We start from the raw sequence: 27,595 nt of genomic DNA, 5'->3' as shown, positions 1-27,595 counted from the left end.
TCCCAGGAGCGGAAAGACTTACCTTAGGGGGAAAAAGGACAGGTATACATACGCGCACGCGTACATACACACACGTACATACACACACGTACATACCGTATGTGCGGATGGATGTGTGTGTGTGTGTGTGTGTGTGTGTGTGTGTGTGTGTGTGTGTGTGTCTATCAACATGCCAATGCTCTCGTTTGGTTAGTTACATCATCTTTATTTTTTGATATACTTTTCCCATGTGGAATGTTTCCTTCTATTTTATATAACTTCTGCACAATTTCAGTGCAGTAATGTGTTCATTGTAAATAAGTATTAAAGTAGTTGTATTACATGTTTATTACCTTATAAACAAATAAAAAAACTATTTTAAATTCAGTGCATTAGTATTTGTAAAATGACTCTTTCATATAGTGTTCATTAAAAAATGATCATTCCACTGTGGAGTGGTACATTAGCTTATTTGTTGTAGTTGTAAATATTTGTCATGTATTATTGTTTTTCTGACATGTTCTGCATCTTGGAGGACCTCCTCACTACGGATCAAGTGGAATGAAAGTAAATCTAATCTAATCTATGCTTCTTGACAGTCAAGACACTACCAAGCCGTGACATCAAAACATAAAATTCCCTGCCCACAACAGGTGAAGACGGTTGCTCGCTATCATGCCTTGCTTATTACTCAAACCGCACACCTCTCCATTCAACTCTGCACAAACATGAAACAAAAAGATTGCACAGAGTATGTGTTTCGTGACTTATTCCCTGCCTACTTAATTATTTTGTGATGATCATCTTTCCTTGTCATAAATATGGAATGAGAAATGTCTATTGCCTAAACAGCATGTAGCACTACAGATTCCACCACTTAAAGGAAAGATGTCAGGACAACTCTTTATTCTGCTAGTTACAAATCAGTTCTCATAACATAAACCACTAAAACACAATTACTTACTGCCAACTGACCTTTTGTTGAAGAGAAAACACTATCTTTAACGCAGGGCATAAGACATGTATAGTCCATCTTCTTACAGTTCATAGCACTGTTTTTAGTACGGTACTGTGTTTTCAATTTTAATCATTTCAGAAAATGGTAAGTCTTCTACTTAGTTTCAGGCAGATTCTGCTACACGGTGTTACCTTATGAGCATTAACCTTACATAATTCATATTCTCCTTATCTAATGCAATAACTTTTATGCAATGATCTGTCTTTCTGTTAAGATATATCTATCATTTTAATATGTATATGGATGTTCTTGGCAAGATATAAATAAAAAATCGTTAAGACTTTCTTGTGTTTTTATTTAAACTAGGTGCTAATGTATTGTCTTTAGCCTAGGATACCATTTAGATTTCTTTTTGTTTTCATAGTAGCATGCTAAATTATTTCTTTTTTTTTTATGACTGTTACTAAGCAAAAATTTGCTGATTATGTTCACTGGATCATCCCATTCTCTTTTTTCAATATCAACATTACTTAATTTTGTACATTCAACCAATATATATTTTCACTTAAGTTACATTTCCTTTTTATCTTACATGAGCCTTTGTCTATTGATTTGTGCAGATTTCACACAATGCTGCAGCTAAAATGCTGCAAAACCAGTCATGCCTATATACAAGGTAAACATTAATAAAACACATACAAACTGCAAGGATGGATTCCTTACTGGAAATGAAGGAAAAAAATCCTATGAACATGTGTCCAGAAATGCATTGTTGATATGGTAGATGGTGCTGATTAATGGAAATTCCTCTTACCACATGCTGTATGTTCCCTGTGTGTTGCAGGTTGTGAAAGCAACCTTTACTGGAACTGGAATCATCATCAATCTGCATAATCATCACCTGTGGGCTATAGACAATCCTCAGGGTATGGTTGAGGCACTCCATCACCATCAGTTCAGCATCAGTGTCAGTTCAGCATCAGTGGGTAGGCAGGGATTCTTGGCAATCACATACTTTGATTGCTTATTATTGCACAGTGCCTCGACAGAGAAACATGCCTGGACTTCCTTCAGAATACTCTGCCTGGGCTGTTTGAGAATGTGGTTTTGCCACTGTGACAGATTATGTGGTTTCTGCATGATGATGAACCACCCCACTTCGGCATTACAGTTCACTGAAATGTCAACAACCTCTTCCCCAAATGCTGGAGGGGACACTGACGCCATGTTGCATGGCCTGCTAGATCGCTGGACCTAACCCACTGGATTTTTACCTCTGGGGGCATTATGTATACTGAACCAGTTCTAGATGTGCAGGCTCTTCAATAGTGTATTAATGATGCCTATGACACTATTTGGAGAGGGGTCACAACTTTGCAAAAGAGTGTGGCAATCCATGATGTGATGTGTGAACATGTGCACTGCATCTCATGAGGGCCTCTTTGAACATCTGTTTTAACATGGACGTGATGCAACTCAGTGCTCTTCTCAGGGACAATTAGTTGTCACTGTACACACATTGCCCATTTCCAGAAGCACGTTCATAGGACCTTTTTCCTCCATTTCCAGTCAGGAATCTTCCCCAGCACTTTGTTGGTTTTAGTTATATCCACCCCGCATAAAGGACTGACAGCTAAAGCAGTCTTATCTTTTCAAAACACAACAAGAGCCTTCAGGGATGTGGAGCAAGTTAAGGTATATACATTGATCAGCCAAAACATCATGACCCTCTACGTCACTTTTGGCACAGATGACAGCAGTGATGCATCAAGGCATGGAAGCAATGAGGCCCTAGTAGGTTGCTGGAGGGATTTGGAACCATATCTGCAAACACAAGTCACCTAATTCCCACAAATTCCAGGGAGGGGGGCCAATGAGCTCTGATGCCACATTCAGTCATATCCCAGATGTGTTCTTTTTTTTGTTCAGATCTAGTGAGTTGGAGGCCAGCACATATCACACTTCTGGTCTTGTGACATGGCACATTATCTTGTTGAAAATGCCACTGCCATCAGGAAAAGCAACTGTCATGAAAAGGTTTACATGGTCAGCAACAAGTGTATAGTATTCCTTAGCCATCATGCTGCCTTGCATGAGCTCCAATGGACCCATGGATGCCCCATGGTGGCTGTTCCCAGAGAATAATGGAGCTGCTGCAGCTTGTCTCCATCCCGCAGTACAGGTGTTGAGTAGCTGTTCCCCTGGAAGACCATAGACTCATGCCTCTCATCAGCATGATTAAGGTATCAGGAGTCATCAGACCTGCAATGCTCTGCTGCCACTGCGCCAGCATCCAGTGCCAACAATCACATGCCCATTTCAGATATAGTAGCTGATGGAAATTGAATTGCCATGTGGCTAGGGCCTCCCGTCATATAGACCACTCGCCTGGTGCAAGTCTTTCGAGTTGACAACACTTCGGCAACTTGCGTGTCATTGGGGATGAAATGATGATAAGGACAACACAACACCCAGTCCCTGAATGGGGAAAAATCTCTGAGCCAGCCAGGAATAGAACCCGGGCCGTTAGCTATGACATTCTGTCGTGCTGACCACTCAGCTACCAAAGGGGTACAGTAGCTGATGTACTAAGATTGGCACATGCAAGGGTCGTCAGCTGCGGAGGTCCACTGTTAGGAGTGTTTGGTGCACTGTGTGTTCAGAAACACCTATACTCTGGCCAGCATTAAAAGATGTTAGTTCCACCACAGTTTTCTGCCTGTCTCGTTCTACTAGTCTGCCCAACATATGATGTCTGACATCTCTAATGAGTGGTGCCACCCAATCACATGATGTCTGGATGTGGTTTCACCTTGGTTTTGTCATATGTTGAAGATATTCAGCACAGCATTCCTCTAACAACTGAGAAGTCATGCAGTTTCTGAAACGCTCATGCCGAGACTACAGGCCATCATATCTGCCCTCAGCCAAACTCTCCGTGTGCCTTCCCATTCCAAAAACAGACAGCACACTAACATACTACATGCATTTGTGTGCGTGTGTGTGCGTGAGAGAGAGAGAGAGAGAGAGAGAGAGAGAGAGAGAGAGAGAGACTAGTAGTCATTCCTCACCAGGTGACACTGCTATTGCTTGGATAAGTTGATATCAACAGATCAGTGTTTTAACAGAAGATGGTAATGTCACAGAAACTTAATCTGTATAATATATTAACAAAACGCTATAAAATACTATATTATGTTGTCCTACTCTTGATTTTGCCAGCTAACATTTAAGGAAATTAAAATGGATTTTACAGGGTGGCACACGAAATGTGTTACCAATTGTTTCTTTCACAGTTTACGACGCACATTAAATATCCCGCTGGGATCTCTACAGCAGTACCAGCAGAGCTTGGAAAAACAAATGAGTTCTGAAATGACATGTAATTCACGATACTGCCACTAGGAGACTAGTAAGCAGCAATGGCTGACAATGGAAGACTGATGACACAGCAACAATCGGCAACTGTGCTACTGTTTCATGAAACGAAAAGCCTTGTTGTGACTCAGAGATGTTTTTGACAACAGTTTAACACACGATGGTTCCCTGGCAAGGAGACCATCCACAGGTTGTACGATAAATTTGTACAGGAAGGAACAGTATTGGAAGCAAAGCGACCTCGGCCTAAGCCTGTTTGTTCGCCAGATAATATCGAAGCGGTACGAGTTGCTGTAAAGAGAAGTCCCGGGAAATCGTGTAGAAAGGCAGCAGTGCAACTGGGAATATCCAGACACTCCATTAACACATTCTTAAAAGTGACCTCCATATGTACCCATACAAAATGACCTGTGCACAGAAGTTCACTGAAGAACACAAGCAGCAGAGACTACTGTTTGCTTAGTGGGCAGATAGGGAAGAAAGTCTCAACAACGTTTGGTTTTCAGACGAGGTGCATTTTCATTTAGACAGTGTGGTTAACAAACAAAATGTACACTTTTGGGCCACTGAAAACCCAGAAGTGCTTATGAACGACAACATTATGCTCCGAGGATTACAGCATGGGCAGCAATATCCAGTCACGGACTTATTGGACCCTTTTTCTTTGAAGAAACTTAACAGCGAGTGTTATTTGAGCATGCTTCGCAATAGCTTCATTCCACAGCTTCTTGCTACCGCCTTGCCCTTCAACACGCAGTGGTTCATGCAAGATGGAGCAAGGCCACATACTGCAAACACTGTGTTGGAGTTTTTACATGAGCATTTCGACATGCGGATCATTTCACTCAGGTTTCCAGGTAACTTCAATGATGGACAAAATTGGCTCCCCAATAGTCCAGACCTCAGTCCATGACTTTTCTTTGGGGATACCTAAAGGAAAAACAGTCCTGAAACGTCCATGTGATTTAATGGAGCTCTGAAGACTTATTCTTCAAGCTTGCAGTGAAATTATGGAGGACATGTGCCATAGGGTAATGACTAACTTCAGTGTTCGTTAGAAGGAAGTTAGGAAACCAAATGGTGGACATATTGAGCATGTGCTGAGCTACAATAAATCTCCATGGACGGCTCTTCATTGTTGTATATGTTCCTTTCAGACTGTATTGACAAAGTTTATATTCAAAAACAAAACTACAATTAAAAATGTACCTACAAAGTTATACTCAGAAACTGCTGTGTATCTCCTATTGGTAGCTTCATCTTGATTTGGTTACATTGGAAATTTGGAAGAAGATGGTTAAACACTTATTCCTATTTACAATATATTACTACTTGTCATGCAACCATAGACCTTTTGATCATTAACTTGACAAACAGACGACTGGTACACAGAGTGCACCAAAATGGGACATATTCAACTGAAACTGAGTGTTGCTGTCAGCAATAAAAAGCACTGAGGAGGAAATGTGTTAGCAAATGAACTTCGAAATTGCTTTAAAAGGCACCTGGAAGATGTGTAGTTACATACTTTTGTAGAATATCCTTATTGCATGCTTCTGCTGAACAAACATTTATTTTAGATGCCCACACCAGATAATATTTCAATAAAACAACAGAGTCTGAAAAATATGCAGAATAACAAATTAGTTTTTGACATGACATGTTGAGGGATACTCATGAGGGCCAGCCATAGTGATTGGATCTTTTTCATTAGTTCATCTATTTGTTGGATCTATTGAAATTTGTTACCCAACTGGACCCCTAAGAATTTTACAGTGTTTCTTTCACTGTGTGACCGTTACTGTTTGCTTCTGGTGGTAGGAAGTCATTTTTTGTTGTCTGCAATACGATATATCAGCCTTTGTGAGATTATAACAAACTGTTACCTGTAAATCACCTATAGTGCTGTTCAGTTATTATCTGAGTTGCATGTTGTAAGGCTGACAAGGGATCCTTGATAGGAATGCCTGTGCCATTACAAAACATGGAAAGGATATAATGAGTATTAAAAATCTGAGTGGCAAGTTGCATGGAGAGAGGGTGCATGAAGAATATCAATGAAGGGAAGGCCAGAATGTGGAAGATTGCAGCAGTTGAAAAAGTCTGAAATAGGTACACAGTGGAACAATCCAGAAGATTCACAAATTAGCTCACCATGCCCAGAGCTAATCAACTAATGACAAACTTGTCAAATGTAAGCAAACCAATGCACAGCAGCATTTCAAATTGGATCATCTAAAGAACAGCTGGGATGAAGGTGCATAAAAGGCTTCATCTTTGTTCAAAATCAACAATGGTTTTCAACACAAACAACAAGGATGAAGGTAATATGTTATGCAGCAGAGAACAGGCACAATTTCTTGGTTACATTACATTAATACTTGTTCCATAGATCATGAATACGACATTTCATAATGATGTGGAACATGTCAGCTTAACACAAGTTTTCATTACACAATATAATTTCTTTTTATACTTACTACTTCACATCTAAAAATTCATATGTTCAGTAGAAGAAGCTGTCATTGAGAAAGTCTTGTAATTTGTTTTTAAATGTTGGTTGGCTGTCAGACTTTTAATGCTATTTGGAAAATGACCAAAGATTTTTGTAGCAGTGTAATTCATGCTTTTCTGTGTCAGTCAGATTTAACCTAGAATATTGAAGATCATCCTTTCTTCTAGTGTTGTAGTTCCACACTTTCTTATTATTATTTAACTGGGGTGGGTTATTAATAACAAGTTTCATAGGCAAATATGTGTATTGCTAAGGTATTGTGAATATCCCAAGTTCCTTAAATAAATGTCTACAAGGTGATCTTTGGCAGTCTCCAGCTAGTGTTCCAATTACATGCGTTGGTGCAATGAATACTTTTTCTTTTAATGATGAAATACCCCAAAATATGATGCCATATTAAAGCAGTGAATGAAAATAGGCATAGTAGGTTAATTTACTAAAATGTATATTACCAAAATTTGCCAATAACCATAATAGCATAAGTTTCTCAACCTAACTGTTTCAACAGATCATCAATGTGTTTCTTCCAGTTAAATTTCTCATCAATACACACACCGAGAAATTCTGAACTTTCGGCCTTAGCAACAAACCTCTGTTCAAAGTCTATATTTGTCAATGGTATTATGCAATTTACTGTGCAGAATTTATGTACTATATTTTCTCAAAATTTAGTGAGAGTCCATTTGCAGAGAACCATTTAATAATTTTCTGATAGACATTATTCACAATTTCCTCAGCTGATTCTCGTTTGTTGGGTGTGATTACTATACTTGTATACCAGCAAATATATAACAAGGGACCCCAGACTGGACCCTGTGGGACACCATTCTTGATACCTTCCCAGTTAGATGACCCTGCTGATTTTTGCACACTACCTCTACTGTTAATTTCAACCTCCTACATTCTTCCAGTTAAAGATGAATTAAACCATTTGTGCACTGTCCCACTCAAATCACAATACTTACACTTATTTAGAAGAATTCCCTGCATCACACAGTCAAAAGCCTTTGAGAGATCACTAAAAATACCAATGGATGATGATCAGTTATTCAGAACATTTAATATTTCACCAGTGAAAGCATATATAACAATTTCTGTTGAAAAATCTTTCTGCAAACCAAATTGACAGTTTGTTAGCACTCCATTTTTAAAAATATTTGATGCTACTCTTGAATACATTGTTTTTCTAAGAATTCTGGATATAGCTGTCAGAAGTGAGATTGGGCAGTAGTTGTTAGCATCAGACCTATTCTTGTTTTATGCAGTGGTATAACAATAGCATATTTCAGTCTATCTTGAGAAGTGCCCTGTTTCAATGAGTTATTACGTGTATGGCTGAGAATCCTTATCTCTTGGGAACAAGCTTTTAGGACTATGTTGGTAATGCCATCAATTCCATGTGATCTTTTACTTTTGAGTGAGTTTATTATTTTCCTAATTTCAGTAAGAGAGGTTGGTTGAATTTCAATTTTTCAAATTGCGTAAGTATTGCCTCTTCCATATACTGCCTTGCATTCTTTAATAAATAGCTGGACCATATTCCTCTGCAATGCTTAAAAATGATTATTAAAAAGGTTTTCTACTTCTGACTTTTTTGTTCAACTTCTCATTGAGTTTGATAGAAATACAGTCCACTGTGCTCTCAGTTTCCCTGTTTGTTTCCATTTTAACAACATTCCAATCTTTTTTTTTTTTCAAATTTTATTATAAGAGGTGCTAATTTCAGACAATATGCATGTACTTCTGGACTTTTTAATAACTTTTCTTAATACAGTGCAGTAGTTTTTATAATGTTTCATCTTTCTTGGATCATTATTCCTCCTAGCTATGACATACATTTCCGTTTTCTTTTTACAAGATATTTTTATCCGGTTGGTAAGCCATGGCTTTTTGGGTGGTATCTTACAATTCTATTTCACTGTTTTCTTAAGGAAACAGTTTTCAAACATACTCACAAAAGTATCATGAAATAGGTTAAATTTTAAATTAACATCAGGTTCATGTACACTTCATCCCAGTCTAACTGCTGCAAGCTTTCGTTAAAATTTGCAATTGTTAAATTGTTAACTGAACACACTATTTTGAAGGACTTTTGCATTACTGCATGGAGCTCTGTCATATACTGTAACCACTTGTGCATCATGATCAGACAGATGATTCTTAACAGGAAAAGTTTTTACTAGATTAAATTTATTTTGGTCTATAAAAACATTACCTAACGGTGTGCTGCTTTCCTGTACCACTCGAGTAGGAAAATCAATAACTGACATCAAATTGAAAGAACTAAGTAATACTTCAAGGTCAAGCTTTCTATCAGACTCTTTCAGAAAATATACACTGAAATCTCCACAAACAATAATTTGCTTTCCTCTGTCTATCATAGCACAATAAAAAAAAAAACCAAGGTTAAAAAAAATAGTTGAAAATTTCCCAATGGGGACCTATACACAACTACAATTATAAAAGTGACATTATTTAGTTTAAGCTCACATGCACATGCTTCTTTCTATATGTTGATCTACACAAATTTTATTAGTTTCAAACTTTTTCACATTCAACATATATGGCAACTCCTCCTCTCTCCATAGAGTCTACTTTCAAGTGCTGAAAGCTTATATCCACCTACATTTACCTTTTCCATACTATGACTATATGATGTTCAGACAGACATAGTAAATCATTCCACCCTTTGTTTATAAATCTTCTAAATGAAAAAGAAACTCATCTACTTTGCTTTTTAATCCCCTGATATCCTGATGCAATAAACTAACATTTTTCACTGTGCTTTTATGAGAATCTTGTGACATGTTAACATCTCTAGTACCTGCTAGTCCGAGTTTCTCATTAGGCTTAATTTCATTCAATGTTTAATCAGTGGACACTGATCTTAGCCTAAAAAACGAGTGACTCCCATGAGCCCTTAAAGATTTTGCTATCATCCTAGCCAATTTACCCTTCCCTTTCTTGTTAAGATGCAGGCCATGTCTCGTTAAGTTCCACCTAGTAATATCATCAAGAGGAACCAAATCTAAGCCTGACAAAGTAGACGCTTGAAGCAGCTGATCTAGCTCCATATTGGTCCTCCTGACAGAGCTGTTCAAGTGGGGCTGATCATACTACATGAAAGCAGGAACCAAGCCAACATTTGTATGGTTCTTTGCAGATGCTATTTTTGGCAGGTCATACTCAATATTGTAGCCCTGATCCCTATCAATATTGTTTCCCACTCCACCCACTATCACAACATGATCCTGCTTTGTAAATCCCTTGCTCAATTATCCTACATCCTCTATCACTCGGTTTAGACATGCACTGGGCTTTGAAAAAACTTATTTCCTGGTATCTGTCACCTAATTTTTCCTGCAATATCTGGCCCACACCTCTTCCATGGCTACTACCTAATAATAGAACTTTCCTCCTACTCTCCACTTTTTTTGAAACAGTTGGTTTCCTGGTGGAAGTCTGTTGAGTACTGACTACACTAACATCTACCTGAGCCTCTTCCTTAGTTAACTGAGGTAGCAAGGCAAATCTATTGTTTGTGCCAATGACAAAACCGTCATAGTGTTCTCTTTCTGTGGCCCCTGTGCCTTGCTACCACTTCTCACCTGTCTTCATCCTTTTCCTCCCTTATCCCTATCAGTTCCTCCTTAGTACTATCTAGTTCAGCTTTAAGGGCTCTTCTCTTCCCTTCCTGTTCAGCTATTTTCCTACCCCTTGACATACTCTGCAATACAATGAAAAGGACCCATTTTCTTCCCCAGTTCCCATGCCACTACATTCCCCCCAATATAACCATCTGTCACAACAGCTGCATAGAATCCCAGAACTAACTTTCCTATAGCAGCTCAAACACTTCTTGCTCATGGTTGTTTACAATATTTTTACAAAATTTACCTAAGCAATAACAATAATATTCTATTAACTAGAGATCACGAGCCACTTAAGTTATACACAAAACTAATATACATGCATACTATTAATATAGCAATGTAATGCATGTAAACTAATGTTTAAACCCAAAACTTGAGTCCAGGAAAATTAGGCCTAACATCATATATGCGTGATATGGATTGGTTGGCTGGTTGGTGGATTGATTTGGGGCAGATGACTAAACAGCAAGGACATCAGTCCCATCAGATTAGGGAAGGAAGTAGGCTGTGCCCTTTCAAAGGAACCATCCTGGCATTTGCCTGCAGCGATTTTGGGAAATCACGGAAAACCTAAATCAGGATGGCTGGATGCAGGTTTGAACCGTAATCCTCCCAAATGCGAGCCCAGTGTGCTAACCACTGCACCACCTCACTTGGTCATGATACGGACTTTACGCATTTTGAAAAGAAATAAGAAAACAGCCCAAGTTCTTCACTTAATACTTATGCAATTATCTTAAATTTATATGTAAATCTATCTCTGAAGTATGTGGAAACCAGCCCTTACATTATGTTTTTGCTTTGTTTTTGTTTCAGAAATACTTTGAAGTGAATGAAACCTTCAATACATAATATAAAGTAGGCTCTACTGAGCTTCCTCATGGTGTAATAACTTCTTTAACAGTATTATAGAATGAACTACTTATCTTCATGAGCTCAAAATTCAAGCATGTGTGGTCTGTAGCAGGGTTCCATTATGATTACCATTTGTCACTGATGTTTTATAATTTGATGAAGTAGTACTTCAGTGAGATTAATACAGAACTGAATCAGCAGAGTACGGAATTTCATAACATATTTGAGGAAGGACATAAAACTATAGGCAATGGGCATAGTTCGAACTTACAAGTGATGGAAACAAAATCAATAGATTTGCACTGAAATTTAGTCATAGGACTAATAACTTCAGGGTGAAGATTAACCACAATTTTGAGAAATTTATGAAGTTTTTAACATGGTCAGAGGGCAAAATTCACTAAATGGATGTAATTAACATTGAAATAAATAATAAAGTCAATTTAGAGGAGGAAGAGGAGGAGATTAGTGGTTAACATCCCGTCGGCAACAAGGTCATTAGAGACAGAGCACATGCTTGGATTAGGGAAGGGAATCAGCCATGCCCTATCAAAGGAACCATTCTGGCATTTGTCTGAAATGATTTACGGAAATCACGGAAAACCTAAATCATCATGACTGGAGACGGGTTTCAACCATCGTCCTCTCGAATGTGAGTCCAGTGTATAACACCACAGCTCTAATGCTGTACTGATTTATTTTGCCTTTTGTTTTGTTTAGTATTATATCATTGAGTTTCTGTAAATTTTGTTGGATTGAATCTCTACCATGAGAGTGATTATTCTTTTCTGTGTAAAAAACTTTGATGTCATGATTTGATTCTATGCAATGTAGTGTACCTATCATTTTAAATTCTTTGTATCATTTGGAGGGAGACAAAGTTTACTGTATATAATTGTAATTTTGTTTAAATTTTTGTAGAAATACCAATATGTGCAAATGTTCTGTTGTAATTAACATGTTTGGTTTTTTGTGTAATTGCTGATCCTCACTTAGGTTTCTTAGTTACTTTGTATGTGAAAGGTGTTGTGGTTCCCCTAGGGAACGGAAGCATGCAGCACACACAAACTGTGGGAGGCCTAGGAAGAAAAGGTGGAATTAAGAGTCAGTCAGGGACGAGCTACCAAACTGTCAACTGATCATGTTCAAGTTGCATATTGTGCTGGTGCCAAGAGAGGCTTTCCATGCTGCTTTCCAATGCCTTGGTTGGATGGATAAAGAGGTGGAACTATTCTGGAATTGATATCTGTCATGGCCACCAAGAAATGACAGAGTCCAGCAATTCTATCTGCAAATCCACCTACCAACATGCAATTGCCACCATATTATGCAATCACTGAAAAGGAACCAAGGAATAGTATAAATGTGTGGTGAAGGATCAGCTCATTAGATTTTTTAGTGTGTGCAAATATAAGGTAACTTACACTCAACCTCTTATACATACCTTGATTTTTTATCCCTAGTCACACAACCACTTATGGTCCTTCCCATGTCAAAAATGCTTACCGAGTGCCCATATTGTGAAAATAGGAAAGCCCAGTGTTTTACTAATTAATGCCACTTGAACATAGTAACAAGAAAGTTAAACTTTATGTAACACAACTGAGTAATATAGTAAATGATGCTTATTGAAAAAAACTTTCTATTAAAACTGTTTATTAATATTTTGTTGCCAACTTCTAAAATGAATGTTCTCAAAACTGTGGCTTATAGAGTTTTGCATATTAACTGATCACAGTGCAGCCTGTTGAAAATCACCCAAAGGTGAGCTATTGTCTTATAACCACACCAAGCTGTATTCTACTGCAGTAAAAGTTGAGAACTATTACTGTTGGAAGTTATATGTTCATGCTTCTTAAGGGCTTGTTTCTTTAGTGTATTGAAAGTGTGTTTAATTTGCTCTGCTACAGTGGTCAAGATTAAGTGGCCCCCTCCATTGAAAGTAGTTCAAATACACAAAGTTACTTAATTATAGAAAGTTTCAATTACTCTTGCTATTCAAGTGAAATTCTGTACAATATTGGGTTCCTCTTGTGTATTAAAAGCGCATATTAATGGTGTAACAAGATCAACAGTTTGTCTATTGTGCTCATGGTAGATAATCATTAATAGAAAGGCTACTATCTATGAAAACAGTAACTTCTTTGTTCAAAAGACAGTGAGAAGTAATTTGGTAGTGAACTCCATTTAATTTTCATTCTAAGTAGAAAGGTGTTTAGTATTGAGAGACTTAATCTATGCACAATAACTAATTTTGCTGTGAACCATATTTCATGTCAGATAAGAATATGTTTGAAAAGTGATATTGAACCTATATCCAATTTACGATTCTGCAGTGAATATTAATAGTAACATTATTGAGACCATTCAGTTTGACTAAGTCCTCAAGGTAACAGTGTGTTTCGTTATCTGTTGTCCTTATGCAAATAGTCTTGTTCTCCTACAACTGTTAGCACTTTCTTTAACATCTACATCTGCTAGTGACAGAGTTCATTGCACTCTCTTATGATAAAGTATAAATGGTGTTTGTCCATTAAAGTTACTCATATCTGTTTCTTCAACAGGAATGTTACTCATCCTCATGCCTAATCAGGCTGCCAACCATTTTCTTTATTCTTTGAACAGTGTGGATAGGTTAAATATTGTTTATTACTGTTTAATTATTTACATAATTCTGACTTTCGCTTCCGATAAGCCATCTCCGTTAGGTATATCACAGTCAACATAACAAAATTCCTTTCAGAGGGTAACACAACACTGCTCTGTTGCTTTATACCATAACTGCTTTAACAAGATAGTTTTATTCCACAACCTCCATCCAACTTTAAGGTTATGGTATAGCAGTAGCATATGGAAGTGTTGGAAGTGTGCTAACCACTGCACCGCCCTGCTCGGTAAAGTTGATTTAGAGAAATATTGTGCCTACAGTAAGATATAAAATGTCAAAGAAAATGTGGAGCAAATAAATAGTGGCTTTCAGTATCAAAAGAGATTCCAGGGAAACTGGATTGAAAATACACTGATGGTAATCAATATAGAGTAATGAAATTTTGGCAACACACTTCTTTGAGTAATATATTTAAGTGATTAACATTGTCTGATCATGAGTTAATGCAAGTGTGAGATGAGCCATTGAAACTGTGAATGCTGGTACAATAACAATGTAACTGCCAGGCTACTGAATCCAAGACTGCAAACGTGCATGCATTGTGTTTTACAGGTGCCGGATGGAGTTCCATGCCTATTGCACTTGGTCAGTCAATACAGGGACAATTAGTGCTGTTGGTGGATGTTGCTGGAGTTGTCGTCGGATGATGTCCCATATGTGCTCAACTGGAGACAGATCTGGTGATCAAGAAGATCAAGACAACCAGCTGATACTATATAGAGCATGTTATTTACTTAACATCAGTATGCTGGCAATTTATCCAGTTGCAAAACACTCTCAGAATCCTGCTCATGAATGACACCAAAACAGGTCAAGGCACCAGACTGATTTACAAATTTGCAGTCAGAGTCTGTGGGATAAACAGAAGAGTGCTCCTGCTGTCATCCAAAATTGCACCTCGGACCATAATTGCAGGTGTAGGTCCAGCACAAACAGGTTGGCTGCAGGGCCTCAACCAGTTTCTTATAACTGGCACACAGCCATCACTGGCACCAAGACAGAACCAGCTTTCATCAGAAAACATAACAGACATCCACACTGGCCTCTGATGAGCCACTGAAGTCACAAATGGCAGTGGTTTGGGGTCACTGGAATGCAAGCTACAGAAAATATGGCTCTGAGCTGTCGTTGAAGTAACTGATTTGTAACAGTTTGTTGTGTGACTGTGGTGCAAACTGCTGTTCAGATTACTGCTGCAGATGCAATATGATGCACCAGAGCCATTCATCGCACATAACAGTCTTCCCTCTTAGTAGTACCACATGGTCATCCAGGACCTGTTATCTTCCAACCATGTGTTCTTCTGACTACTGATACCAGTAATCATGTACATTGGCTACATTCCTACTAAGTCCTTCAGCAATATTGCAGAAGGAACACCCAGCTTCTGGTAACACTATTACATGACCTCATCCAAACTCAGTAAGGTGTTGATAATGGTGTCTGTCACTATAAATGAGTTCTTTACTAACATCAGCTAGCCACTTCCAATCTCAAACATAACATTTACACCTGTTACAGCATGTATTTAAAGCAAGTCCAATTTGCATCCACAGTGACATTACAACTGCCACTCTAATGTGACTGGTGTGAAATCTGAATAGCCGTCATCCTTCAGATGTAGAAGCACACCTACCAACTTTCGTTTAGGTCAGAAAACTCCTTCTCTGGTCTGCAATTTCTTTTCCATCAGTATTGTTGGAATAAGCATATCAAAGAATTGTTCATTCTTTTCAGGTTAAGATAACGGAAGTAATTCCAATTATTTCTGAACACAATAATAATAATAATAATAATAATAATAATAATAAAAGAATAGGTATCCGGTATGTTCTGCCAGTCGTAAAAGGCGACGAAAAGAACAAACCACTAATAGGGCTAACCCCCCTTTTAGTGTGATTAGTTGGTTCAGGACAGAACTAATGAAGCCTCGGACAAGCACCGTCATGGTCGGGGATGACGCTTGAACCCTATGCCCGCCCACAATAGTAACGACACTGCTAGCCAACTGGAAAATGATTTAAATCCAAATAGAGGTGTTTTGCAGGATATGCTTCCTGCAACCACCCTAGAAGGAAAACAAAGACAGAGGATGAGATGGTCAGATGAAGTTAATTGACACCTCATGTTCTGTTATTACCAATCAACAAACCTAGGAACCAACACAACTGGATACAGATCACAAGTATACACAACATTTATTACCAGATACGCAGAATTAAAATTTTTAACAGAACAATGTCTCGCCGGTCAGATTCGTGTAATAATAAAAAATAACAGGATACCCCAGTCAGAATTAGAAAACATCAAACAACAAGTACAACAAATACTGGAACAAAATAATGTGCACTCAGAAGAAGAAGAAAATACAGTAATGGACTCAAACATCCCAGAGCAAACAAACAAAGACCAACACGCATCAATTAAACAATCACAGGAAAACGAAATCTTAAGACAGCCACCAGAACAAGCACAAATAGAACACGAAGAGACACACATGTTAGACATAGAAGAGAAATTTCAGCTTACATATATAGAATACAAAGACACAAATACAGACATTAGACCATTCTTGCATAGACCGCCAAATAACCCACAAGTCGAAACAACAATTAAAAACTATCAACACAATCATACACAACAAAATAAATGAAAACACAACTATGGAAGAGTTACAACTACTGGTTTATATATGAGCACTCACTACACTAAATATACACACTAGGCAGAGATCAGAACAAACCAACACACAGAAGAAACCCACAAAACCAGCATGGCAACACAGGCTACAGATCAGAATAGAAAAACTGAGAAAAGACATCGGACAGCTAACACAATTTATAAGAAATGAAATGTCAGAAAAAAACTAAAAAGGTTGGGTAAAATCTCACAACAAGAAGCGATAGAGCAATTAGATGAAAAGAAGCAGAAATTACAAGCATTGGCCAAACGACTTAGAAGATACAAAAAAAGTGAAAATAGAAGGAAACAAAGCCAAACATTCAACACAAACCAAAAGAAATTTTACCAGACAATAGATAACACACACATTAAAACAGGCAATCCAGCAAACATAACAAACATGGAACACTTCTGGAGCAACATATGGTCAAACCCGGTACAACATAACAGGCATGCACGGTGGATACAAGCAGAAACAGACACATACAAGATGATACCACAAATGCCTGAGTGATAATTTTGCAACATGAAGTCACCCAAGCAATTAATTCTACTCACAGTTGGAAAGCCCCTGGAAAAGATAAAATAGCAAATTTCTGGCTAAAGAAGTTCACCTCAACACATTCACATCTAACTAAATTATTTAACAATATGAATTAATAGAGGGAAACATTCCACGTGGGAAAAATATATCTAAAAACAAAGATGATGTGACTTACCAAACGAAACCACTGGCACGTCAATAGACACACAAACATACACACAAAATTCTAGCTTTCGCAACAAACTGTGGCCTCATCAGGAAAGAGGGAAGGAGAGGGAAAGACGAAAGGATGTGGGTTTTAAGGGAGAGGGTAAGGAGTCATTCCAATCCCGGGAGTGGAAAGACTTACCTTAGGGGGGAAAAAAGGATGGGTATACACTCGCACACACACACATATCCATCCACACATATGTGTGTGAAATTGTGACAGGATGTCATGCAGAGGAGGTATTCACGACTTTGAAAATTGGCTATAAAGGAAAGTAAGTTCACATAGGTGAGACTGGTGCAAATAATGGTGAGATAGAGACTATACAGGCAGGAAATGATAAGGGTGATAAAATGAAGGGGCCCACAATATAATGCTCAGTGCAAAATGAGGTCAAAATTATTAAAAGAGAAAATCATATAAAGTGCATAATGTAAATATCAATGATTGCCCTGAATCAAAGGACGATGCAGTTAGTACAGATATGAGGCTCAACAATTCTGAGGTCTATGGTAATTTACTTTCAGTTGATTGTACTAGTAAATGTACTATCCTACCCAAAACTTTGGAACTCAGCTAGAACCAGAGTCACAGAAAAAGAATGCAAGCAGCATATCCACTGTTTTTTAGTTAATGCACTGTGGCAAATAGTGTTTTCCCAGGTGGGAGAATCCATTCTTCATTTCTTGGGCCACTTTACCTTCTATTATTCTTTCTGTAAATCCAACTCCAAGTAATTTTCTTCTACTGTCTACAATCAAGATAATTATTGAAAACTGAACTGCCCTTCCAGTACCTTAACACTTAAAAAGCCTAAAGGATCGAAGCTACTGATATTTTAAATAAATTACTGGCAGAAATGCTTCATTTTTGTATTTGTAGAACTGTTGTGCATAAAATTTTGAGCAGAATAATTTGCCTAGTTAAGATGAAAGTAATAAATATTCAGGTAAGCTGGGTTTGAAATCTATCAGTGACTGTAATTAGAGGCACAAAGAGAACTACAAACATGAGAACAAACAAAGTAAGATACAAAAGCAACAATAAAAATGTTTCCAGGGCTCTCGGGTGTCCAGCCAGATGTGATCATTGAAGTCCCACAATATTTCGGCGAATAATCTTATCGCCCTCATCAAATGGAACCAGCTGTTTTTCCTTTCCGCCATCATCAGGTGGTTCCATCACAACCGCTTGAGAGCGGAAAGGTTATTCGCCGAAATATCATGGAACTTCAACAATCACATCCGGCTGGGCACCCGAGAGCCTTGGAAACAACACATATGCCAGGAAAGCCTCCGATCATATATCAACAATAAAAATGTTCCCAACACTAACAAGTGATAAAGCACACAGAAATACTTCTAAAAATCCATTCCTTAAATAAGATGAAATAAGTTCTGTTGTCTAGTGATGTTTCAAGAATAGAGAACAGACCACTATCTCAAATGGAGAAAAGAAATTGTAGAAAATATAATAATGCTTTTAAATAGTTTTGTATTAACTCTTATGCAAAGTAAATGAATTATTTCTTGTCAGCAACAATTTTCCTATTTGGATCAAGGAGCACTCTTCTCATAAGTAAATGAATCGGGAACATCAAGGTACTGGCGCTAACCTTCAGGAGGAAATATTGCAAGGTATGGAGGGTCACTGAAAATAGGAGACAGGGCAATGATTTAGATTGACTGCAGTGTGTGTCATGAGCTTGGAACAGGGTTCTATGTTCACAAGCAAAAAAGTGATGCAGTAATAGCATTCAAACATCCCAATAAACAAACAAGGTAATCACATTTCAGAATCAGTGGTCACATATCCCATTTAGAAATGCAAATGAACGCAGAAAAAAAGGGGTTGACAACATGAAAGAAGAAATCCACTGTCAACTGGAAGATAGACCACTCACTAAGCAGGCATAATATAAAAGGAGTGTTACTACACTTTAATGCCAAAGTAGGAAAAAATGAAATTTACAATCTTGCCATTGGCAATTTCATCTTAATATGACAAACTTTTTTTTTTCAGGTGAAAATTCTCTCTCTCTCTCTCTCTCTCTCTCTCTCTCTCTCTCTCTCTCTCTCTCTCTCCCTCTCTCTCTCTCCCTCTCTCTCTCTCTCTCTCTCTCTCTCTCTCTCTCTCTCTCTCTCTCTGTGTGTGTGTGTGTGTGTGTGTGTGTGTGTGTGTGTGTGTGTGTGTGTCCGCGTGGTGTGAATAGATTTTTATCTGTCCATTTACATTATATTATTAATAACTGACTATTTTTGTTGTTATATTAAATATCAAGATCTAGCTACGTGATGGAAAACGCTCTGTTGTTGGCTGATGTTCTGATGACATCACAGGCTAGGAGTAAGATGAAGTTATAGTTGTGTTATAGGAGTGTTAGCAAAAGTTACAAAGTTTTACTGCAAACAGTATAGCTATTTACTGATGGAAAGTGCAAATACAACTTTGAGGCAACAATAGAAAGGAATTTTGTGAACGCTGATAGCAGAAGCCTTGTGAAAGTGATGCATTTATGCTCCATCCATTTAGAGCAGCGATATGTGCAAAGATGGACATTCTTTTCCCTGCTCCCTGCAATATTTTTAACTAACTTTTTTGCAAATGGGTCCATATATTATAACTAGATAGTTGACAATCAGTCATGAGCTATGACCCAAAGCACAAATTATTCTTGGTAAAACTTAGTGATGGTTTCCTGCATAGAAGGCAGTCAGAAGAGATACTGCATCCATCAAGCAATTCTGTGGCTCAATGGACAGTGCATTTGACTGCACTGCAATGGATCACATGTTCGAATCCTGGAATGGGCAAATATTTTTAAAATGTGTTAAGAAGAACTGATTGTAGCAGTTGTTTCCATTGTGAGATGTATTATACATAGCTTCATATTAGTCTTAGTCTGAGAAACAGACAACACACAGCATAAATGCATGCACATTTCGAACAAATAATTCACTTTTTGGAAAGCATTTAGTAGTGAAGATATGGTACATCCACAGTACAGCGAAGTGTAGGATGATGAGATTATATGGAGAGATACAAAGTGTGTGCAACATTCAGGTTACACAAATGTAAGGGCTATGATGTTTGTGAGTGTAAGCTAACATTAGTGTCTGAAGCAGACTTACTTCATCTTTATGTAAGATGATGAAACTGCAAAAGTTTAAACAATAAGGATCATAGTTTGACAGTACAAAGATAAAAAACATAGTTTTTAATACAGTTAAAAGTGTGGGGTCACATTAACTAGATAATATCTTTTTCAATGTGACTTGGGTGAATAGCGAGTGAAAATAGAAGTGCATGTAACACATCAATATTCTGTGTCTCATAAATGTGGTGAAGTTTTGTAATTGAGATTTGATTTTCATATGCTCGGACTGTTGAGTTGTTTTACAAATAGGATAAAAATGTTCTTTTGGCTTAGACTCAAACCAGGATGTATGTAGACTGTCTCATAAAATTTGACTTCTTACAGCTGAAACAACTGAGCTACTGTATAATTGAGATGTAGTTGGGTAAAACAACAATTTTCACAAGGAGTTGAATTTCATTGGAAGACGCAATCCTTCATTGTAACAGTGGGAAAGCATATATCAAAGATAAGTTATTGTTAACTTCACAGTCCGCCCCTTTTTAATTAAGTTAAGTAAACTAATGTGATAAGGTAGTAGCAATTTACCAGTGCAGTGCAACCACATTTTCCACATCTTTTCATTCTGTGAAACGCTAACAAACAACTTTCAGGAGTTTCTGTAGATGCATTTGTACAGTAACACCATTGTAACCCATTTTCCAAAATGTAAATTCCAAAACAAGACACCACTGTGAACTAGCATTATGATAGTAGGAGCAGCAAGCTAGCCAATGATGTCACAGGCATCACACGATTCAAATGGAACATTTTAGTGGGGATTCAAATTATCTGAATTTCATTTCCGTTCTTATAATAGAATACTGAAATTCAAGAGGGAAGGAAAGCATGTTCGGAGCATAAAATGACAATCATTTAAGGCAATTTCCAGAAAACAGCCACATAACCTATTATGAAACAAACAGAAATGCTACCCTGTCTGCAACACGTAACCAAGGTGTTAGGAAAATAGAATAGAAGAAAGCCAGAAATTATATGCAGTGCATAATGGAAAAAGCATAGCAGAAAGAAGCCATTTTGAGAAATTAGTCATGAGGAATGATATGTCAACAGCAGTAACAGTTGCTTCTGACATGTGTGACAGCAACAACAGTAATAATAGTAGAGATTTTACTTACAAAAACAATGCTCCACTGGATTGTACTACATATATGTTGCATGAAATTTAAGTACCTGCAAATCGAAATTATATTTTCATACATTCTGCTCAGGTGAATACAGGGTTATAAGACAAAATTAAACAGGGGAAATGCAGGGGCAGGTTTAATAATGAGAAAAGAATAGGAATGCAGATAATATACTATGAACAGCATAGTGGATGCATTATTGAAGCCAAGATTGATGCAAAGCCCACACCCACCATAGTAGTACAAATTTATATGCAACTGTATCTGCAGATGAGGAGGAGACTGAGGAAATGTATGTTGAGATTAAAGAAATTTTTCAGATAGTTGAGGGAGCTGAAAATTTAATAGTCATGGGGGACTGGAATTCGATAGCAGAAAGGAAGAGAAGTAGGTGAATTTGGACTGGAGTGAAGGAATAAAAGAGGAAGCCACCTGGTTGAATTTTGCACAGAGCATAATTTAATCATAAATAACACTTGGTTAAAGATTCATGAGGGAAAGTTGTGTACATTTAAGAGACCTGGAGACACCAGAAGGTTTCAGATTGATTATATAATGGTTAGACAGAGATTTAGGAGCCAGATTTTAAATTGTAAGACATTTCCAGGGGCAGATGTCGACTCTGACCCAATTTATTGGTTATGAATTAACTGAAGAAACTGCAAAAAGGGTGGAATTTAGTGAAATGGGACCTGGATAAACTGAAAGAACCAGAGGTTGTAGAGGGTTTCAGGGGGAGCATTTGGGAATGATTGACAAGGACAAGTGAAAAGAATATAGAAGAAGGATGGGTGACTTTGAGAAACGAATTAGTGAAGGCAGCATATGATCAAGTAGATAAAAAGATGAGGGCTAGTAGAAATATAAACATGAAATAAATAAAGCAGGCGAAAGGGAATACAAATGCATAAAAAAATAGATTGACAGGACGTGCAAAATGGTTAAGCAGGAATGACTAGAGGACAAATTTAAGGATGTAGAAGCACATATCACTGGGTGGGGCAGGGGGGGGGGGGGTTAAGATAGATACTACCTACAGGAAAATTAAACAGATCTCAAAGCACCTGTATGAATATCAAGTGCTCAGGTGGAAAACCAGTCCTAAGCAAAGAAGGGAAAGCCAAAAGATGGAAGGAGTATATAGAGGGCCTATACAAAAGAGATGCACTTGAGGGCAATGTTATGGAAATGGGAGAGAGCTTAGAGGAAGATGAGAAGATAGATATGATACTGAGTGAAGAATTTAACAAAGCACTGAAAGATCTAAGTCGAAACAAGGTCCCAGGACTAGACAATATTCCATTAGAGCTGCTGTTACCCTTGAGAGAGCCAGCCATTACAAGATGCCCAAGACAGGTGGAATACCCTGACTTCAAGAGGAATATAATAAACCCAGTTTTGAAGAAACTAGGTGCTGACAGCGGTGAAAATTACCGAACTATCAGCTTAATAAGTCACGGCTCCAAAATACTGACATAATACATTTACAGAAGACTGAAAATACTAGAAGCCAACATCGGGGAAGATCAGTTTGCATTCTGTAGAAATGCAGGAATACACAATGCAATACTGACCCTACGACTTACCTTAGAAGATAGATTAAGGAAAGACAAACTTACGTTTATAGGATTTGTAGACTTAGTGAATGTTTTTGACAATGTTGAATGGAATACTCTCTTTCATATAATGAAGATGGTAAGGTTAAAATATAGGGAGCAAAAGGCTATTTACAATTTGTACAGAAACCAGAGGGCAATTATAAGAGTCGAGGGGTATGAAATGGAAACAGTGGTTGAGAAGGGAGGGAGACAGGACTGTAGCCTATCCCTAATGTTATTCAATCTGTGGTTTGAGCAAGCAGTAAGGAAACAAAAGATAAATTTGGAGTAGGAATTAAAGTCCAGAGAGAAGAAATAAAAACTTAGGCAATGACATTGTAATTCTGGCAGACACCACAAAGGACTTGCAAGAGCAGTTGAAGAGAATGGAGAGTATCTTGAAAGGAGGATATAAGAAGAACACCAACAAAAGCAAAATGAGGATAATGGAATGAAGTCAAATTAAATCAGGTGATGCTGAAAGAATAAGATTAGGAAATGAAACACTTAAAGCAGTAAAAGAGTTTTGCTGTTTGCAAAGCAAAATAACTGATGATTGAAGTAGGGAGGGTATAAAATGCAGACTGGCAATAACAAGAAAAGCATTTCTGAAGAAGAGAAATTTGTTAACATTGAGTACAGATTTAAGTCTCAGAAAGTCATTTCTGAAAGTATCTGCATGGAGTGTAGCCACATACGGAAGTGAAACATGGATTATAAATAGTTTAGACAAGAAGAGAATAGAAGTTTTCAAAATATGGTGCAACAGAAGAATGATGAAGATTAGGTGGGTAGATCACGTAACTAATGAGGAGGTACTGAACAGAATTGGGGAGAAGAGAAATTTGTGATACAACCTGACCAAAAGAAGGGATCAGTTGGTATGGCACTTTCTAAGACGTCAAGGAATCACCAATTTAGTGCCAGAGTACAGCTTATTGGGTGAAAATCTTAGAGGGAGACCAAGAGATGAATACAATATGCAGATTCAGATGGATTTAGGTTGCAGTAGATACTCAGAGATGAAGAGTAGCATGGAGAGCTGTATCAAACCAGTCTTTGGACTGAAGACCAGAGCAACAAGTTCTGACTATTAATAATGAGGCTGTTATCAGCAATGAACGTAAATGAAATTCATCCCAGGAACTGTCTTAATCTCACTAAAGAAACTCTCTCAATGTTCACAACATAACTGTTACAATTCTTAGGTTGTGTATTTTGTTATCACACTTTTCCGCGTACCTCTCTGGCCAAGGTAGTATTTGGCAAGCATGAAGACAAGCAGTAGAAACCCTTGCCGTGTGCGGATGGCCATTATCTTGCTGAACTGTAATCCAGGATGGCTTGCCATTAAGGGCAACAAAATGGAGCTTAGAATATCATTGACATACTGCTGTGCTATAAGGGTGCCGACAATGACAACCTAAGGGTTCCTCCTATGAAAAGAAATGGCACCTGATCATCACTCCTAATGGCCAGGCCATATTGTAGGTGACAGACAAGTTGCTATCCCACGCCTGTGGAAGTATTAACAGAGGAAGAAAAGTTACTCGCAACGGTCCATACAGCTGGCTGAGCCCTGGAGCACATTTACACAGTCTTCATGTCTGACAAAGTTGTTAGCAGAGTTGAGTCTGGTCGTGGCCCTAGCTGGCCACGGAGGTCACCTGATCTGTCAGTGTGCCATTGCTTTGGGACCCCTCAAGTCTGAGGCATACTGCAACAACTCTCAGAGTCTTCAAGATCTGTAGCAGAACATTTACAATGAGATAGCAGCAAATCCAGGAGTCCAGTTTTGATCGGCCTCCAGCAACTTGCTGACCAGTGTCCAAATGTGCCAAGAGATGAATGGTGTTCACTTTCAACATCTGCTGTAGTCAGGTTAGTAACCCAACAGGCGTCTTCTGAGCCCTCGGAGGCAGTTATGAATAACTCTGTGCAAGTGAGGTAAGAGATGATTCAGTTGAGGTACTGCAAACTGTTCAATCCAAAAGTGATGTAAACGTAAGCTTGGAAGCAAGTTAGAGTTAAGCATGTGTCAGCTGTGAGTGTGGAGTGTGCTGCCGTTGCAGGAGGTGGCAGTGTGCTGCTCCGGTCCCACCTGCCGCAGCGGTTGCTGCCCGTGGGTCCCATCACCCGCCGCACTACTGTGCTGCACTGCCCCTCCTCCTGCAGGTGAGTCTGCTGCATCGCCTGCCAGTTGCTGACATGCCCACACTACTCAGTGTAGTGTGGGCTCAATTAACAGTCTTAAATTTTCTGTTGTGTTCCTAATAAGTATATAGTTTGATCAGGAAACACAATGACCCATTAACTGTATACCCATTCTTCTGTCTTTCTCAGTCCTAGGGGCTACCACTGACGTTAACTCATATAAGAAGAGCATCATATGCAATCTTTAACTCAAATTATTTTGTAGTAGATATCTCCAATAGAGATGCAGTTTGCAGCAGATGAAAATATGATACAGTCTTAAGATTTTGTTCACATACATGGTTATCAGGAGAAAGAAAACGCATTCTATGAATCAGAGCGTGGAATGTCAGATCCCTTAATTGGGCAGGTAGGTTAGAAAACTTAAAAAGGGAAATGGTTAGGTTAAAGTTAGATATAGTTGGAATTAGTGAAGTTCGGTGGCAGGAGGAACAAGACTTTTGGTCAGGTGAATACAGGGTTATAAATACAAAATCAAATAGGGGTAATGCAGGAGTAGGTTTAATAATGAATAAAAAAATAGGAATGCGGGTAAGGTACTACAAACAGCATAGTGTATGCATTATTGTGGCCAAGATAGATACGAAGCCCACGCCTACCACAGTAGTACAAGTTATATGCCAACTAGCTCCGCAGATGACGAAGAGATTGATGAAACGTATGATGAGATAAAAGACATTACTCAAATAGTGAAGGGAAGTGAAAATTTAATAGTGATGGGTGAGGAAACGTAGTATGTGAATATGGATTGGGGGGAAGAAATGAAAGAGGAAGCCGCCTGGCAGAATTTTGCACAGAACACTTGGTTCAAGAATCACAAAAGAAGGTTGTATACATGGGAGAATCCTGGAGATTATAGAAGGTTTCAGATAAATTATATAATGGTAAGACAGAGATTTAGCAACCAGGTTTTAAATTGTAAGACATTTCCAGGGGCAGATGTGGACTCAGACCACATTCTATTGGTTATGAACTGTAGATTAAAACTGAAGTAACTGCAAAAAGGTGGGAATTTGAGGAGATGGGAATTGGATAAACTGAAAGAACCAGAGGTTGTAGAGAGCTTCAGGGAGAGCATTAGGAAACGACTGACAAGAATGGAGGAAAGAAATACAGTAGAAGAAGAATGGGTAGCTTTGAGAGACAAAATAGTGAAGATAGTAGAGGATCAAGTACGTAAAAAGACGAGGCCTAACAGAAATCCTTGGGTAACAGAAGACATATTGAATTTAAGTGATGAAAGGAGAAAATATAAAATGCAGTAAATGAAGCAGGCAGAAAGGAATACAAATGTCTCAAAAAATTAGATCGACAGGAAGTGCAAAATGGCTAAGCAGGGAAGGCTAGAGGAGAAATGTAAGGATGTAGAGGCTTATCTCACTAGGGGTAAGACAGATACTGGATTTTAATTCCAACTCCAAATTTTTCTTTTGTTTCCTTTACTGCTTGCTCAATATACACATTGAATAACACCAGGGATAGGCTACAACCCTGTCTCACTCCCTTCCCAACCACTGCTTCCCTTTCATGCCCCTCTACTATTATAACTGCCATCTGGTTTCTGTAGAAATTGTAAATAACCTGTCGCTCCCTGTATTTTACCCCTGCCACCTTCAGAATTTGAAAGAGTACTCCAGTCAACATTGTTAAAAGTGTTCTCTAAGTCTACAAATGCTATGAACGTTAAGTTTCCCTTTCTTTAACCTCTCTTCCATGGTAGGTCGTAGGGTCAGTATTTCCTTACATGTTCCAACACTTCTATGAAATCCAAACTGATCTTCCCCGAGGTCGGCTTCTACCAGTTTTTCCATTCGTCTGTAAAGAATTTGTGTTAGTATTTTGCAGCCATAGCTTATTAAACTGATAGTTTGGTAATTTTCACATATGTCAACACCTGCTTTCTTTGGGATTGGAATTATTATATTCTTCTTGAAGTCTGAGGGTATTTCACCTGTCTCATACATCTTGCTCACCAGATGGTAGAGTTTTGTCAGGGCTGGCTCTCCCAAGGCTATCAGTAGTTCTAATGGAATGTTGTCTACTCCCGGGGCCTTGTTTT

This window comes from Schistocerca serialis, chromosome 11 (assembly GCF_023864345.2).
Source record: "Schistocerca serialis cubense isolate TAMUIC-IGC-003099 chromosome 11, iqSchSeri2.2, whole genome shotgun sequence".
Taxonomy (NCBI): Eukaryota; Metazoa; Arthropoda; class Insecta; order Orthoptera; family Acrididae; genus Schistocerca; species Schistocerca serialis.
Note: the sequence above shows the minus strand (reverse complement) of the source record.